The sequence below is a fragment of the Temnothorax nylanderi genome, unplaced genomic scaffold (assembly GCF_030848795.1).
Source record: "Temnothorax nylanderi isolate EJ_2023f unplaced genomic scaffold, tnyl_v1.0 TNYL_tig0772_pilon, whole genome shotgun sequence".
NCBI lineage: Eukaryota > Metazoa > Arthropoda > Insecta > Hymenoptera > Formicidae > Temnothorax > Temnothorax nylanderi.
This window is the reverse complement of record NW_027249834.1, coordinates 18,786-25,170: the sequence shown is the minus strand read 5'-3', so window position 1 is coordinate 25,170 and position 6,385 is coordinate 18,786. Positions and strand designations below refer to the sequence as shown.

The window sequence follows — 6,385 nt, the reverse complement described above, 5'->3', positions numbered from 1 at the left end:
TGACAAAATTATTAATATTTACAAATATGCAGTTTTTATTCTTAATTAACAGTCCTTACAATATATTTTATTCAGAATATGTTTCCCCTTAAGGTAGTTGTATCACATCAGTTATATCACAAAAACCCTTTACCGACAAATCTTCGTGAAAATTTAGGAGTTTATAGAGAAATGTCTAATTTAATTGCTGTTAAAATTTTAATTCGATAGACCACATTATATTTGAGATATTAATTTTTAAATTATTAAAAATGTTTTATTAATTTATGGTGGTATTATTAAGTAGACTATAAAGTACTGAAAAAGTGATGACGTATGTAACATTATAAATTTTCAGTACTTACAGTCTAGGCTGCGTTCCGATATTCACTGCAAGTACTGTAAGCATCATTCTGTCTTCGTTGCACATCGTATATCAAACGAAGATGGAGCGATGTTTACAGTACTTGCAGTGAATATCGGAACGCAGCCAGTGACTGCATTCCGATCGATATTCACTGTCAGTACTGCAAATCTATATTTTACGTATACTATAGATTTTCAGTACTGAAAGTTGCTGACAGTGAATATTGGAATGCAGCCAATATCGAAACACAGCTTCTACCAATAAAACATATAAGAATGTGCACTTTATTGCACTATAGTGCAGACTTTAGTGCAGACATTAAACGAAATATTAATCTTTAATTAATTTTCATTAGAATAATTGTTTTCCAAATAATAAAAATTATATCGACGCTTTTTCCAAATGATTCTGGAGCGATTGGATTAAAAAAAAATATTTTTTAGACACTTTCTGCTAATTATACGCTTAATTGATTTTAATTAATTGTGATTATTGTATGGTTTTCCAAACTCTGAAAAGTTTTTTCCAAATATTTCCAAATGATTTCCAAACGATTGGATAAGATAATTTTCAATAATTTTTAATTTGTTTGCCAACTATACGTCGGTCAGAAATATAGGGATGGAGAGAGAGGGAAGGAATGGAAAGATTGGAAGAAAGGTATATCAGATGGGTTTTGGGAGTAGATGGAAGGACACCGTGGTATCTGGTTAGGGAAGAGCTGCAAAGGGAGAAGCTAAGAGGGAGGGCGGGGATGAGGGCATGGAGATTCGAGAAAAAGTTAGAGGAGGGGAAAGGAAGCGAGCTGGCGAGGCTATGTTGGGAAGAGTTGAGGGAAAGGGAGAAAGAAGGGAAAGTAGGATCAAGCTGGGAACGAGAGAGAGGAAGCTTCTTTGAAGACAGAGGAGTGAGGCTAAAAGAACTGGAAAGGCTGAGAGAAGATGGAGACGAATGGTATCATAAGCTATTTGGAGGAGATAAGGAGAAGCAAAGGAAAGAGAGACGGGAGAGGATCGAGGAATCGGAATATAATAGGTGGTACAAGATAATAAAAGGAGAGGGTATTCCGGGGTATCTGAAGAAGGGATGGGGAGAGAGCAGATGGAGAAGGGTGGCGAGGTTTAGGCTAGGGAATGAGATGAGAGAGAGCAGGTACTGGGAAGGAGAAGAGAAGAAGAAATGCAGGATGTGCGAATATAGGGAAGAAACGTGAGAGCATGTATGGGAGGAATGTAGAAGATGGAAAGCAGGAGGAGGAAGCTGGCAGGAAGCGGTGGGATGGGTATTGGATGAGGAGGGGGGAGGGGAGGAATGGATGATGGAAATAGAGGGGGAAAGAAGGGAAATGGAGGGGGAGAGAATGGAGGAGAGAGAGGAGAAAGAAAGGAGATTAGAAAGGAGAATGGAAGGAGACAGGAGTATAGGGTGGTCGGAGGAGGACGTGAGCGCAAGAAGGACGGGGGAGAGGCCGCCGAGGGACCCGAACGAGGACGGGGAAGAGCCGAGACGGGAAGGAGGGAGGCAGAGGGACGCAGAAGCGGAAGTAGCGGAAAAAGCGGAGGAAGCGGAAGAAGACAAACAGAGGGGGAGGGAGGAAGGGGGAGGGATAGGGCAATTAGATTAAGTGTAAGGTCGCAAATGACCAAGCTAAAGGGGTGAGAGAATGTAAGAGGTTTGGGTACGTTCCTCACAAAAACGCCGTGTAGATTGTGAACCCTACGGGGATATACAATAAAACATATACATACATACATACATACATTTAGTAGGGGAGACCGGGGCTAAAACGTCTACGGGGTAAATACGTCTAATCAAATATCTCGGAACCTGTATATTGTGCGAACTCGCTATTAACATTGTAAACGCTGCTTATAGTACCCATGTGACCAACGGAGTTTCGGCAGGTTACCTGCCGTGTTATGATTTTTACAAGGGCAAACGTGTTTTCGGAAGGTGAAAGTTACATTTTCTGCGCGTGGAAATTTTGTAATATCTGCAATAATATTTGCTCTCCAAATCTCGAGGTACGTGATTATAAAGAGTAATGCATGCTGAACACGAATCCAGTGTAGTTTTTTCATTATCGTTGATGTCTAATATTTCGTGGGCGATCAAACCTGAAACTTGTGTTTGGGGCTAATCGGTCAGTAAGCAGTCCGGGTGCATTTCCAAGGCATTTTCGGGCTCACTGCATATGGAATATGGATGAGACGGAAATTACAACCGTTCAGACACCGAATAGAGTCATCGGACGTCGAGGAGTAAAACAAGTCGGGCGAGTGATTTCTGCGGAAAGAGGAACCCTCGTAACTATTTTTTAATAATGTTTTGCATAAAAATTTTAAATAAATTTTTATATTTTTTTCTTAAAAAACAATTATTAAAATGTATCCTATTATTTTTTAGGATTAGATGTACGTATATGTATCGAAAATGCAGTGCAGACTGTTATACCCCGGCATTTTTGAGATTTCAATTTTTCCACCGTTGTCGTTTTTGCTCTATACCGGTTAAACAAAGCGACATAAACAAAAATTTCCTATATAAATTTTGTAGCTAAAGGTTCACTCTTTACAGTGGTATACCACATTTAACTACAATTATTTATTTTGTTGTTAAAAATCGGCACCGAAAAAAAACGGACTGTTTAGCCCCGGTCTCCCCTATTTTATTAATTTAGTATTTCCAAGATACGTTACGAAAAAGTAGTACTAGCAATCAGTACTCAGTACTGAGTGATCAGTACTCGTAGTATTGACAGTATTAGTATGTTAATACTCATGAATATTGCAGAATGGTCAGTACTGTGCCTATTAGTTTCTTACAGTACTGGCAGTACTATCATGATAGTACTCCGAACATTAATCTGATAAAGTACTGACCACTTCAATACTTTGAAGTAACTAATGAGTATTATTGCTTGTAGTACTGCCAGTACTGTAAGCACTGACAGACACAGTACAGTGTGTACACTAGTGTACTAGTAGATGCGCGGCTCACGAACGTGCGTCCGTTTAAAAAGCGATGCTGACTGGCTAATCTTTAATTAATAATAACTACTTTTCTAAGCATAATTCGAAAAAAATGATTCAGGACTTTTAGACTCAGTTTTTCGTGAGGAATATCACTGTGTAAATAGTGAGCGCGAATTAGGTGACACCCTATATATATAATTTTATTTATATATATATAGATATATATATATATATATGTCGTAGGCAAATGGTTATTTTAGGAAAATAGCTTCTAACTAGGCAAATGCTATCTGCCTGGCCAAATAGCTTTCATCATTTATTCTTGCTATTTTCCTAGTCAAATGCTATTTTCCTAGGCAGATGCTATTTGACTGAACCGCTGTTAGGCAAATGGTATTCCGCGAAGCATGCATTGGTGGGTAATTCTTCAGTTTAGCTACCCCAGCACAGAAATCGATGAAATTAGGCTTATTCGACGCGTTTTTGCACGAAACAAAAGAATCTGGCAGAAAAAAGTGTCGCTCTGCCCCGCGAAGCAAGATATTAATCGTTAAAGTTGACAGGAATTAGGTTATGACGAGATGTAGCGACCATGAACATGCCCCGCGACAACTTCTCACTGATTTTATGACACGCCTTCGGCGTATAGATTAGTGACGCGCTTTAACAGTATTTAACTGTTTAAAGCGCGTCACTAACCTATGTATAGGTTAGTGACGCGCTTTAAAAGTATTTAACTATTTAAAGCGCGTCACTGAAGTGCACCAATGCATGCTTCGCGGAATACCATTTGCCTAACAGCGGTTCAGTCAAATAGCATCTGCCTAGGAAAATAGCATTTGACTAGGAAAATAGCAAGAATAAATAGTGAAAGCTATTTGGCCAGGTAGATAGCATTTGCCTAGTCAGAAGTTATTTTTCTAAAATAACCATTTGCCTACGACATATATATTGTCACGACTTTTTTCACTCCCGGAGCGGTCCGGGGCGTGTGCCGGATCAAAAGGGGAAAGGAGAGCGGGATGGTAGGCCTCTCCGGTGATTCTCTCGCACCTCCGACACTCCGAAACGATTCTAATGTTGGGCGCCAGACGCGTAAATTCGCGTCCACGAAATCGCGAGAAACCAAAAACGAGACGCAAAACTAAATAAGTCGGTGTGCGAGGGAATGGCTAGCTCGACCTAATAGCAGGGCCGGCAGGGCGGGGTTGATGGAGGGCAGCGCGGTACTTGGCGGGGTGACGTGTGAATTATTAACTCAGTCAGTAACAAATAAAGAGCAACGTTTATTATGTAATAGAACAAGGGCCATGATGGCGTTCACTAATAAGGAAAATGCTGGCGCGGTTGATAACGCGGGCGTCAATTTTCAAATAACAAAACGATAGTAACGCAGACGCCAGAAAACACGGAGAATGAAGAAAATTTTGTAAACGCGCGGAAGGCGTCGTTATTCAGCAAAATAATATCAGGAGAAACTCAAACTCCCAAGATCGCCAACGTCATATAAACTACGCAGGTAATAATAAGAGTATTAAACTGACGAATAATGTAGAACATCGGCGCAAGTTACGACCGAATACGACATAACTGGGATGAACGCGAAACAATAGCGTGAAATGCCACGAAATGATAGTGCGGCACGCTCGGAGTGCGTGAACGCAAGGTCCAAACCCGTGCAGGGATTCTGTCACCAAACAATCCCAATCTAACGCAAGTAATAATCTTAATCTAACGCAGGGAATAATCTTAAACTAACGCAGGGCATAATCTTAAACTAACGCAGAGAACGAACGTGACGCGAGTAACGTCCCAACGCAAGAGGGAACGAACGCAGGGTGTGATATCGCCGAGGATATCCTAACGCGAAGAATAAGGCGCCGAGGCGCTCGACGTAACGCGAAGCACAATTCTAACGCGAGGAAGTATGCGGAATTACCGCAAGCAATACTATAACTAACGCGAAATTACCGATTTAACCTAACGCAGGAAACTGAGGTTAACGTAAGTGAGTCTGATCGAACGCAACACCCGCGATCGTCAGCGATCGTCCAACGCGAAAAATGAGGCGCCGAGACACTCGGCATAACGCGAAATACTCGAATTAACGCGAGAAAAATTACGGAATTATCGCGAGTAATAACGAGACGCAATATTAGGTCGACGCGAATGGTATCTTAAGGCAAACAACATCCTAACGCGAATAATATCTCAACGCAGCCGATATCGCAAGGATAATCTAAGTGTCCGGACGCGAATCGCAAGTACGCAATCAACCCAACGCGAATAACCGTCTGATGCAATTAATATCGCGTGCGGAATCTAAGATTCGACCGGGCGAAATACTACGCACAACGAGACACGCGGTCGTGAACGCGAAGGGCGCGAGAAATGGCGTACTTGCGATATCGAACGTCGTCATTGACGCGCCTACCGCGATCTCCAGGAGTTCGTAGATTCCGATCGCGATCCCACGGCCACGAGACCATTCCGGTGCCCCTCGCTCTCGCTATCGATCGCTAAATACGCCTTGTCGGCGAATACGCTAATTATCGCGAATATTCCCGAGCGAGAGCGCGACCCGGGTAGCGGTGTCGTGGCTTTACATAGAACGTTACCGAGGCAACCTCACCGTGGGCTGATTCTCTCCCGAAGATCCTCGCCGTCGTCCCAAGGGTCGAGAAGATAGCTGCCGGGGGTCGTATTAGACTCCGAATGCGACTCAGTGCGAAGAGAGTACCGCGACTTAACTTCCGACGTGCGTCGGTTATCGAGGACGATCCAAGAATGCTCCCGAAATTTCGCTCGATGGCGGAATCGATAGCGCACCCCACCCCGGGCGTACGCGGCCCCGCGACGTTATAGCGCGGACCAATAGGGGATGAGCTCGCAGGCTCGCGGTGTATCCTCGCGCAGGGCCGTTAATCACGGCTTTTCGCAGGGCGCTCAACGGCCCTTCGTTCGCGCGGCGATTTTCGGGATCCTTCCCGGCAGCGGACGGGACGTGATTGCCTCTGCTTTCCTCCCTTTTCTGGTCCGGGAACGGTGGCCAACCATCCCGGAA

At 43.2% G+C, this 6,385-nt stretch overlaps 1 long non-coding RNA gene across 1 annotated transcript; it reads left to right on the top strand.

Annotated features, from left to right (window-relative positions):
* The first annotated feature begins 970 nt into the window (after positions 1-970).
* On the top strand, positions 971-2,784 carry LOC139785293 (uncharacterized). The gene is made up of 2 exons (XR_011721876.1): positions 971-2,652; positions 2,753-2,784. It is a non-coding gene; the product is annotated as an uncharacterized lncRNA (long non-coding RNA).
* The last annotated feature ends 3,601 nt before the right edge of the window (positions 2,785-6,385 follow it).